Raw genomic sequence first — 12,284 nt, 5'->3', positions numbered from 1 at the left:
TCTTCAGGAAGAGAGCACGGAAGATATGGACGCTATCACAAAATCTGGCGAAGAAATTAGATGGTGCCTGGCTATCAGATAAAAGAGTGTCTGGGGTCTTAAAGGCTTGTCTCCAAACAAGTAGCCAACTAAGTGAAATGTCAACTAAGTCCACATGGAAGAAGCACATCAGCATCAGTCACTGAAGGATTTTAAATCATATAATCACAAACTGAAGGAGGGAATAGTATCAAAGCCCAAATTGTGAGAATCCAAGTTGCGGAAGGCTATGGATGACAGCGGGAGCCAAGAATCATTTCTGGGAACTACACAGGAAGTAAGCCTCCAGTGATCTGCCTCATCCACACTTGAGGGGTGGGAGGAAAGTAGTAACTAAACAGAGTGCATTGGAGAGATGAGTATAGAAGATCAAAGGGATAAACCAGACTTGAACAGTTACAACCCTGACAGTTCATCCCCCCTCTAATTCACGTTGGACCTGATGTGGTTTTCAACACTTTCTGTATTTTGTTTTTCATATTGGGTTTTACCTCAGATGTGCTATGCCATTGGGGTCACCCTCTTGAATTTGTGTTATATGTTGTTCTTGTTGTTGGCATATGAAACCCAAGACTGATAAACCTATAGGAACAGCAAGTAGAATAAAGATTTCTGGTGTGGGTGGAGTGGGGGATGGTGATAAAAAAGGAGCCAATGTCAAGGAGTCCAGGAAGGAAAAAGAATGTATTCAAATTGATTGTGGTAGGAATTGCACAATACTTCTTGATGTAATTGAACTGTGGAATGATGTATGTATTAACTCCTAATTAAAAAAAGAAAAAAAATTACAAGTAGGAAAAAAATGTTTACAGTCTCGGAAAACGACAGAGGCATTTCTATTCTGCCTTATAGGATCGTTATGAACCTGAATTGACTCAATGGCAGTGAGTCTCTGAGTCTATAAAATAATAGATAATACATCACGCATATATTTCTTATTTGATTTTCTATGGGCAGATGATTATTTCTACATAAAAATAAAAGAATTTTTTACCTCTACTCCTATCTTCTTGTGGTGGTTTGATGGTCACTGAGCTGGTTACAACTCAAAGCAGTGCTCAGTACATCAAAATAAAATGCCAGTCGGTCCTAGGCGATCCTTACCGTCACTGCGGTGTTTGAGCCCATGGTTGCAGCCACCGTGTATGTCCATCGTATCAAAGGTCTCCTATCGGTCACTGACCTTAGACTTTATCAAGCATCCGGTCCTTCTCCAGGAACCGGTCCCTTCTGATAACATGAGCATAACTTGAGACAAAATATCGCCATCTTCACTTTTTGATAAAAATAAATCATTTTATTGGGGGCTCTTACAGCTCTTGTAACAATCCTCACATCCATTGTATCACACACTTTTCTACATTTGTTGCCATCATCTTTTTCAAAACATTTTCTTTCTACTTGAGCCCTTGATATCAATTCCTCTTTTTTTCCCTCCCTCCACCACCCTCCCACCTTCGTGACCCCTTGATAAATTATAAATTATTATTATTTTCATATCTTGCACTGCTTGCTGTCTCCCTTCACCCACGTTTCTGTTGTTCATCCCCTTAGGGGTGTGTGTTAAACATCAATCATTGTGATTGGTTCCCTCTTTCTCCCCCCACATTCACCCTACCTTCATGGTATCGCTACTCCCATTACTGTTCCTGAGGGGTTTATCTGTCCTGGATTCCGTGTGTCAAGAGCTCTTATCTTTACCAGTGCACATGCTTTGGTGTAAGGTAGAACTGGGATCATGATAGTGGAGAGGACAAAGCATTAATGAACTAGAAGAATGTGGTATGTTTTGTGGGTGCTATACTGCACCCTGGCTGACTTGTTCCTTCCTTGTGACCCTTCTGTGAGGGGATGTCCAATTGTCTACAGATGGGCATTGAGTCTCTATTTCCAATTGTCTACAGATGGGCATTGAGTCTCCAGTCTCCCCTAATTCACATCAAAATGGTTGTTTGTTTTGGGTCTTCTGATGCCTGACTGATACCTGATCCCATCAACACCTCATGATCACACAGGCTGGTGTGCTTCTTCCATGTGGGTTTTGTTTCTTCTCAGCTGGATGGCTGCTTGTTTATCTTCAAGCCTTTAAAACCCCAGGTGCTATATCTTTTGATAGCCAGGGACCACCAGCTTTCTTTACCACATTTGCTTATGCATGCATTTTTTGTCTTCAGCAATCATGTCGGGAAGGTGAGCATCACAGAATGCCGGGTTATTAGAACAAAATATTCTTGCGTTGAGAGTGACTTAAGTAGAGGCCCAATGTCCTCCTGCTACCTTGATACTTAACATATACGTATATGTACATAGACCTATATCCATATCAGTATATATAAATATATTTACATATGTACATGCCTGTATATATACCTCTATAAATTTCTTTTGCCTCCTAGTTCTTTCCTCTATTTCTTTATATTTTTTATGTCACACTATCATTTTAACCATATTAATAATAATTTTATTTAATATTTATCAATGGATGTACAGAATGCAAACAAAAATAAGATGAAAAACATAGAAATAAAGTTTCTAACACATGAAAACAAAACAAAACAAAAACCCACATCCAAATACAAATTTCATGCATTTACTGCATGTAAATTAACACCAATTTCAATATGAACCCACCCTTGCTTAGCAGTCTTCACAGCAGCCTTATTGAAAATACTCAGACTACATAAAGGTAAAATAAGAAAGTAACCATCTATACAGCTATTTATGGAAACTGGAGCAATCAAGGCTAATAAAACAGCTGCACTGAGACCATGTGCTCTTACTTCTCTCAGAGGCACAAAGTAACTCTAATCACGTCTTGTTTCTATTTCTGTGGTTTTCTTGCTATTGAAAGGCTCACATTCTTTATACTCTCAAGTCCTGTCTCCACTGTGAATTCCTGAATGTTTAGTGAAGTTTGGAGTTAATTTAGTTTAATGTTTAATTAAGTTGAGGATCAAGGAAAGGCTTTGCTACATTATTTGTATTCACAAAACCTGGGGGTACTATAAATTTTTATATGTGTAGTGAGATCCAAAGAACAAAAGGGTTTTGCCACCTTCCCTACATTCATTCATAGGGCCTCTACTCGGACTTCTTCCTGTATGTAAAATAACCTGTGCTGACTAAGGCTTTCCCACAACCCTGCAAATACCCTCTCCACTGTGAATTCTCCTATGTTTAGTGAGGGATGCGGAATCCTTAAAACGCTTGCCACATTCCTTACAGTGATAGGGCCTCTCTCCACTGTGAGTTCTCCTGTGTCGAGTAAGGTAACAAAGGTAAGTGAAACCTTTGCCACAATCCTTACACTCATAAGGCTTCTTCTCGCTGCTAAAAATGCTCCTACATTTAATGAGGGATGAGGAATCCTTAAAGCCCTTTCCAGATTCCTTACATTCATAAGGCCCCTCTCCACTCTGAGCTCTCATACGCGTAGCTAAGGATGAAAAAGATGAACAACTTTGCCACGTTGCTTACTATCAAAAGGTTTCTCCTCACCATCCCTTCTTAAATGTACAAGGACTTTGAGGATTCACCAAAGGTGTTTCCATAGTCCTTACATTCCTTAGGTCTCCCTTCAGTTAGTGCTCTCTCAGGACTCCGGGAGCAAGGACATCAGCAGCCTGCTCTGTGTTCTCCATCCTGATAGGCGTCACATTCAGAGTGAAAACTAGGATGACGCTTAAGTGATGATAATCGGGTCCATGGAGGATTTCCCACAACGAAGGGACACTGAAGGATATGGTTCATTGTAAGTTCTTTTGAACAGGTGGAATCCACTTGTAATTCTGTCCACGCTGACTTTTCTTCTTAATTTCACAGGCATTCTGCTCAATATGTCTTCTTGCAAGACTCTTCCACTTTTTATCCTGATTTCAATAACGTGAAATCCACATATTTCTTCTACCTTGGAGGACCAGGAGTCACTTTTCAGGAATTGTACTATTGCATTTTCAGTGGACAGCTTTTCTCCATCAACAAGGTTTTGGGAAACTACTGAGGCCAGGTTTCTGAAAGTTTCCATCATTACATGCCTACAGAGTTTCCTCTGAGAATGATCCAGCAAGGTCCACTCTTCTGGGAAAAGTCCACAGCCACATCTTCAATGGCCACGGCGTCCATCCCAGCTCCAGCTTCTGGACGTCTTCTTGAATGTGCTCCTTGAGGTCAAGAACACACTTCACAGAGTAGGTTGGGAGTGGAAGCAGAGCCACTTGGCGGTTTGGACAAAGGTCAATGATGTGTAGCCCAGTCAGTTAGAAGGATTTAAAACACTCACTTGAGATTCCAGGGCTAAGCAAGCATGTCTCCTTTGCTCTCCACTTGCCTGGAACAGGCCAGGTCTCTTCACCATGCCTGGGACCTTTCTTGGCACATTCCCAGGAGACTCCCAGCTCAGAAGGCCCCACTATCCCTTTTAACCTTCATTTGGCTCTCAGTAATTCCTCTTGACTACATTTCACTTGATCAAAGTCACCCAGCATTTTATGCCCTCCTCGCCATCAATTTTAGATCTCTTGTTCCCTGTCTCTAGGTTTGGTGGCTCCCCCCTTCTGTTCCCACACCTCCCCTCTCCCATGTCCCCCCCAGAACCATCAATCCATTGTTTTCTCCTCGGGGTTGAGTATCCTGCCTATCTTATATAGATAGATATTAAAGTTAAAGAAGAAAAAGCAAGCATATAAATAGTACCAGGTCTGTCTGCTGACCCCTATGAATCCCCTGCCCACTGATTGGGAAATCTACTTTTGAGATTCCTTAGGGACTTCATTGCTTTGCTCCCCTTGCTACTCTGTTGTGCTCCCTTTGTGTTCGCCCCAGTGTGAGGGGTGTCAGGTCGGGCACAATTCCCACAGTGTGACTCCAGTGCTGTCCCTGTAGTGTTATGGGTCAGTGAAGGGACATCATATCTCATGGTGGGGCTGGCCCTATTGTCCTCTCTGTGCTTTGGCTGTTCAGAGCAGGAATTGTGTTTTCAGGACTTGGTGGCCCAGGATGTGGTGTTCTCTCTCTCTCTCTGTCTTTCTTTCTTAGTTTGCTCACTATGGTCTGAGCATAACCACCCCTCTGTCCTTTGTAGTGCATTCTTCTGGGAAGGGGTTCAGTGCAGCTGGGATTGGGGCCAGCCCAGCAGACCTTTCTGTTAGTTCACTGCTTCATGTCGGTATATTGCCCTCAGGCTTGGCACACCAGGTTGCAGTCAGTCTGGTCCCTCTCTCCTTTTCATTTGGAGACATAAACAATACCCTCCGTGTGGATGGGTTAGTGCATTGTTTCCACTTCACACTTCCTGTTTTCTTTCTTTTTTCTTTTAACCTCCTTTTTAATTGGCTGCCATATGTATCACTGGATTGGGTCTGATTACTGCCAGGGTGCCTGGGCCTCACCCTGGGAATTTATGCATTTAGTAGCTTCCCCTCCCCTCCGCCCCCATGCCAATTGTGCGTTTTAAGCTTACCTCAGTGGACTCATGTTGTACTTGTCCTTTTGTGCTTGGCTTACTTCACTTAGCACAATTACCTCTAACTCTTCGCATGAGACAATGTGCTTCATGCATTCACCACTGCTTTTTAAGGATGCACAGTACTCCATTGTATATGTATGCATGTATGTCCATTGTCTGTTCGTGGAAATTTAGGTTGTTTCCAACTCTTTGTGATTGTGAACTGCGCTGCAATGAACTTGGAGTGCATACTCTGGCCGTGGTCTGTTTATTACCTCTTCTGGGTATATGCCCAGTAGGGGGGATTGCTGGGTCATATGGTAGCTCTATTTCCATTTGTTTTAGGTATTGCCAGATTGTTTTCCATAGTGGCTGCACATACCTACAGCAGATTTGCCTAATGCAATATGCCAGTTGATTTATTGACTTTTGTTTTCATGTGCATTAATTTTGGATCCGGGTAAAACAAAATCCTTGACTTCACTGCTTGCATACTGTTACTTATTCTTCCATTTCAATCATTTAATGATCAGGTGATCATTTTTAGGCATAATTCATATTGACAGCTGTAGGTGTTGTATTGTCATTAGTAAGTGCTGCAAGCCCTCTTCCCTGTCAGCAAGCCACGTTGTATCACGTGCAAATCCCAGACTGTGAGTGAGTATTACTCCAATTCTGTTGTCACCTCCTTCTTCATAGAGTTCAGTTTCTCAGGTTTTTTTCTCTGCATACAGGATGAATCAACACCTGTCAGATACAACCCTGTCAGACACCGTTCCTAATGTTAAGCTCTTTTCTATTTGAACAACTGCAGAGGATAATGAAGTGTCCCGGATTTCCTGTTCTTCACAGTATCAGCCATAGTTTGTTATGGTGCACATAGTCAAAGGCCTTTGCAGAGTCAATAGAGCACAAGCAAGCATCTTCCTGGTGTTCTCTGCTTTCAGTCAGGATTCATCTGACATCAACAACGATATCCCTTGTTCCACGTCTTCTTCTGAATCCATCTTGGATGCCTGACAGTTCCCTGTCTATGAACTTCTGCAAACATTTAAAAATTATCTTCAGCTAAAGTTTACTAGTATACAATATTAATGACATTGTTCAATAATTTATGCATCCTAATGAGGCCAGCTCTCTTTGGAATGGGCACACACTTATTTCTGAGCAATTGTAAAGAGAGTTGTAGATGCACAAGACAGTATTTCTCCTTTTAAGTTTCTGCAGGTGTTGCTTCCTCCAAAGAGCTGCTTAACATACCACTTCCATCTCATGTTATAAATAACTGGCATTTATCATAAGCAATAAATAAAAGATTACGTAGTAAAAAGAAAGGCAGAATGGCATTATATTAATTTTCTTTAATATAGATGTACATGATTTGAAATATAGCACATAGATGCTTGTTAAAAATTGCCTAATTATAAGTATTTTCTAATGTCAAAATAATATATACATTATGTTTCCATTACAAACTCCAAATATTCCCAACCCATTGAGCTTGAAATTTTAAATTGTGTTGTGTATACTGTCGTTACAGTAAATTTATTTTAACTTCTTAATAAGAAAAATAGATAAATTCAGAATACATTTTACTAAAATATTGTGGTATTTTATAATAAGGTCTAACAGGCATATTTTTTAACTTGAAGAAGTGCTGTACTTTAAGTAGAGGATCAGAAAAATATATGAATATTTGACAACACAAATGTTTTATATAAACAAGCAAATGCAAAACAGTCAAGCACATTAAACTAGATCTGTGGTCTAAATTCTTTGGGAGAAATGATATATAGACTGAATGTTAAAATAGCATAGAGGCAGCATCTGACCTTCACAAAGGAAAATCAAATGCATCAGCCACCCAAGACTGGTTTCTGTGATGTGGGTGTCACCTTCCAGTCCTTTTACCAATTTTGACACACACACACACACACACATGCCCCATCCCTCCCAAGGAATACTCTATGTCTCTGCTGGGTTCAATAATGTGTTTCAAGGTCCCCATGGGAGTCTCAGGCTATACTCACAGTAGGGTTTATTTGGGAAGTAATAGACACATTACAACTCAGGTTTAAGAATACTCAGAAGACAGTTATTTGAGCAAGACAGCCTCTTCTCAGCTGTTCTCTCAAGCACACATCTCTGCAGCCCTCAGACACCAGCAGAGCCTGGCCATCATTCTGTTCAGGTGTTACAAGCTCGTTGAACTTGGCCAGTAACTACCGAGAGACACCCACTCAACCAGCAAACCTTCTGCCCATAGACACTCCATTGTCTCACTCCATAGCCCAGGAAGCTGGCCTCTATCTCATCTCATGCTCTTGACTTTGCTGCTTCTGCTGCTGTGTCTTTGGGCCTATTTCTATGCATCTCAAATGACAGAGCCCTCTGACTCTGGATCCCAGAGGTTCAACACAAGGATATTTGGGCCAATAGATGCACTCTACTCCTGGCTCACCTTTCTTCTTCTTTTAAAAAAAAAATCATTTTATTAGGGGTATATACAACCCTTATCACAATCTGTACATACATCAATTATGTAAAGCACATTTATACATTCATTTCCCTCATCATTCTCAAAACATTTGCTTTCCACCTAAGCCCCTGGCATCAGTTCCTCATTTTCCCATCCCTCCCTGCTCCCCCTCCCTCATGAACCCTTGATAATTATTTATAAATTATTATTTTGTCATGTCTTACACTGTCCCATGTCCCCCTTGACCCACTTTTCTGCTGTCAGTCCCCCAGGGAGGAGGTCACGTGTAGATCTTTGTAATCGGTTCCCCCTCTTGACCTCACCCTCCCTTCACCCTCCCGGCATCTCCACCCTCACCACTGGTTCTGAAAGGATCATCTGCCCTGGATTCCCTGTGTTTCCAGTTCCTGTGTGTACCAGTGTACACCCTCTGGTCTAGCCAGATTTGTAAAGTAGAATTAGGATCATGATAGTGGAGGAGGAAGAAGCATTCAGGAACTAAAGGGAAGTTGTATGTTTCATCATAGCTACTCTGCACTCTGACTGGCTTGCCTCCTCCCTGCAACCCTTCCATAAGGGGATATCCAATTGCCTACAGATGGATTTTGGGTCTTCACTCTGCACTCCCCCTCATTCACGATGATATGATTTGTTATTCTGATGATGCCTGATACCTGATCCCTTTGACGCCTCATGATCACACGGGCTGGAGTGATTCTTCCATTTGGGCTTTTTTGCTTCTGAGCTATAAGGCCGCTTGTTTACCTTCAAGCCTTTAAGACCCCAGGTGCTATATCTTTTGATAGCTGGGCACCATCAGCTTTCTTCACCACATTTGCTTATGAACCCCCTTTGTCTTCAGTGATCATGTTGGGAAGGTGAGCATCAGGAAATGCCAGTTTGATAGAAGCAAGTGTTCTTGCATTGAGGAAGTACTTGAGTGAAGGCCCAATGTCCATCTGCTACCTTAGTACTGGACCTATACATATATGCACATAGATCTATTTCCCCATACTCATATGTAAATATATTTGCATATGTACATGCCTTTATTTAGACCTCTGTATATGCCCTTTGCCTCCTAGCTCTTTCCTTTATTTCCTTTTACCTTCCTCTTGTCCCACTATCATGTTCAGCCTTCATTTGGGTTTCAGTAATTCCTCTCAGTTACATTACACTTGGTCATGTCCTACCAGGCTTCTTATACCCTCCTTACCACAGACTTGGATCACTTGTTCCCTTGTCCCTGGGTTTGTTAACAACACTTCCTCCCCCCCCCCCCCTCCCATGAACTGTCAGTCCCATTGTTTTCTTCTCCAGATTGTTCATCCTTCCTATCTTATCTAGATAGGCCTGCAGAGATAATAACATGCACAAAAAACAAGACAGAGCAAAGCCAAGCAACAGAAGAAAACAAAACAACAATAAACCAATGACAAAACAAGAAAACAACGCAACTACAAGAAAGAAAAGCTTGTAGTTAACTCAAGGACTATTTTTTGGCCTTTAGGAGTGTTTTCCAGTTGAGTCTGATGGGGCGCCAAGTCCTGCCCCAAATTCTAGTTTTGGTATTCCCTGGGGACTTGGTTTTCTGTTCCCCTCGCTGTTCTGTTGTATACCTTTAGTGTTTTGCCTCAGTGTGGTGGGATCGGGTCAGGTGGAATTCCCACACTGTCTCCAGTGCTGTCCCCTGTAGGGCTATGGGTCAGTGAAGGATGTCACGTCTCATAGTGGGGCCAGGCATATGGTCTTCAGTGTGGATTGGCTGCTCTGAGTGGATTCTCTTTGTCAAGGCTTGGTGGGCCAGGATGTACTCTACTCTCTCTTCTTCCCCCTTCATTTGCTCCTGTGTTCTCTGATCAGACATGTCCCTCTCCCTGAGCTTCAGATTCAGTGCTGTCCTCTGAAATAAATTCTTCTGGAGGGAGGGGACGGTGTCCACATAGTTGGGATTGGGGCTGACCCCTCAGACCTCTCCACTGGTTCCCTATTCCATGCTGGCATATTGCATTCACATCTTGGAGCACTGGGCTGAAGTCTGGTCCCTCCTTCCCTGTGGAGATATAAACAATACCCTCCCCTTGGTGGGTTAGTGCCTGGCTCACCTTTCTTAATGGTAGTGAAATTCACCACTATCTACCTCTGGGATGGCTCATTTTTAAGCATAGTGAGATGGCAAAGATGACAAATTCCTATATTAAGATTCTGAACACCTCAAAGCCCAACTGTGGACAATTGGACATCCCCCCACAGAAGGATTACAAGGAAGGGATGATTCAACCAGAGTGCAGCATAGCACCAACAAAACACACATCATTCCTCTAGTTCCTGAATGCTTCCTCCCCCCACTATCATGGCCCAGTTCTACCTCAAAAATCCAGCTAGACCAGAGTAAGTAGTGGGAGTCATGATATCATGAGGGTCAGGGTGGGGAGAGTGGGAGAAAGGAGAACTTGATCACAAGGTTGTGTGTGTGTGTGTGTATATATATATATATCACCCCCCGAGGGGACAAATAACAGAAATGTGGGTGTAGGGAGACAAAAGATAGTGTAAGAAATTAAATAATAACAATATATAATTAGTCGAGGAATCATGAGGGTGGGAGGATGGGGCAGGGAGGGGAAAAAGAGGAGCTGATACCATGTGCTCAAGTAGAAAGAAAATGTTTTGGAAATGTTGATGACAACACCTATTTTCATAGCTCCACCTACACAAGGGTATCTTGTATTTAATTTCCATGTTTAGCAAACTGTCCCGTCTCATTGGTGGGCCACAAGTGTCTCAAATTTACCTTGTACAACCTAGTCCTTCAGTGGTCCCTACCAAAACCATAGTGAGATGGGTCATATCAAGCAGTTCACTGCACCTCAGTGAACATCAAAAATTACACATGTTTAACTGTCTTAAATTCCCAAATACTCATTATCTTCAAGGTATTTTCCAAACAAACTTTGATTAAAATTGTGTTAGATTAATTGATATAAAATATCACCAAGGAATAAACCAAGAAAGAAATGTTCCCTATAAATTTATCAAGATGCTAACTTTTCAAAATTCACATTAGGTTTTTAAGGAAATTGCTTCCATTTGCACGAGTCATTAACTTTTATAAGAAGTAGTTTTATATAAAATCTATACACCACAGTACTTCTGCATTATTAGCATATAAAGGCCCATTAAATCTATTATAAATGGATAGTCTACTGATTAATATTTTAATTTGTTCTCAGCACTCTTAGTGTGGAACTAGGAACTGTTTATAAAAGTTTAGTTATTTCAGGATAGATGAATCCTTGGGCAACTAAGACTTTTTAAGCTATAAAAAGTAACATTCAAAATCAATAATAAAAAGCATAAATCTGACTTGAAGAGTTCAAATTTTGTCAGTAGATTCCCCCTCCCCAACCCCCAACGTATGGTGCAGGTTGGACCTGATCTGGTTTCCAAATTTTTCTGTATTTAGGGTTTGTATTGTATTGGTTTTGTATTGTTTTGGTTTTTGTTGGTCCACAGTAGAGTGCATATCAGTGGTCTTATGTCAATGGAAATCACCTTCTTGAAGGTATGTTGCATGCTTTCCATTCGTCAGTATATGAAACCCAGGACTGGTGAATCTAGAGTGACAGCAAATAGAATAATGGGTTGGGGGGAAGCGGGTGCAGTGGGGGGTGGGGGGGGATGGGGTAAAAGGGAGAGAGTGTCAAGGAGTCCATACAGAAAAAGAAACTTTGGAAGCTCATTGTGGTAGCAATTGTACACTTCTACTTGATGTGATTGGAATTTGGAAAGATATGTTCGGTGTATTAAACCCTAACTGGAAAATAAAATAAAAAGAGTTAGTCATGGAAACCCACAGGGGCAGCTCTACCCTTGCTATAAGTTGGGATCAAAAAATGAAAGAAAAAATCAATAATAAAAGTTACTCTTTGAGAGGAGATGGGTTAATTAGGGGGTGAGGTAGTATCGATGAAGAACATAGCTTTCCCCCAGATCCTGGATGCTTCCTCCCCCCAACTACCATGATCCGAATTCTACCTTGCAGGGCTGGATAGGACAGAGGCTGTACACTGGTACATATGAGGGTTGGAGGTACAGGGAATCCAGGGTGGATGATACCTTCAGGACCAAGGGTGTGAGGGACGATGCTGGGAGAGTGGAGGGTGAGTGGGTTGGAAAGGGGGAACTGATTACAAGGATCCACATGTGACCTCTTCCCTGGGAGAGGGACAGCAGAGAAGGGGGGAAGGGAGACTCCGGATAGGGCAAGATATGACAAAATAACGATGTATAAATTACCAAGGGCATATGAGGGAGGGGGGA

This window comes from Tenrec ecaudatus, chromosome 9 (genome assembly GCF_050624435.1).
Source record: "Tenrec ecaudatus isolate mTenEca1 chromosome 9, mTenEca1.hap1, whole genome shotgun sequence".
NCBI classification, from domain to species: domain Eukaryota; kingdom Metazoa; phylum Chordata; class Mammalia; order Afrosoricida; family Tenrecidae; genus Tenrec; species Tenrec ecaudatus.
Note: the sequence above shows the minus strand (reverse complement) of the source record.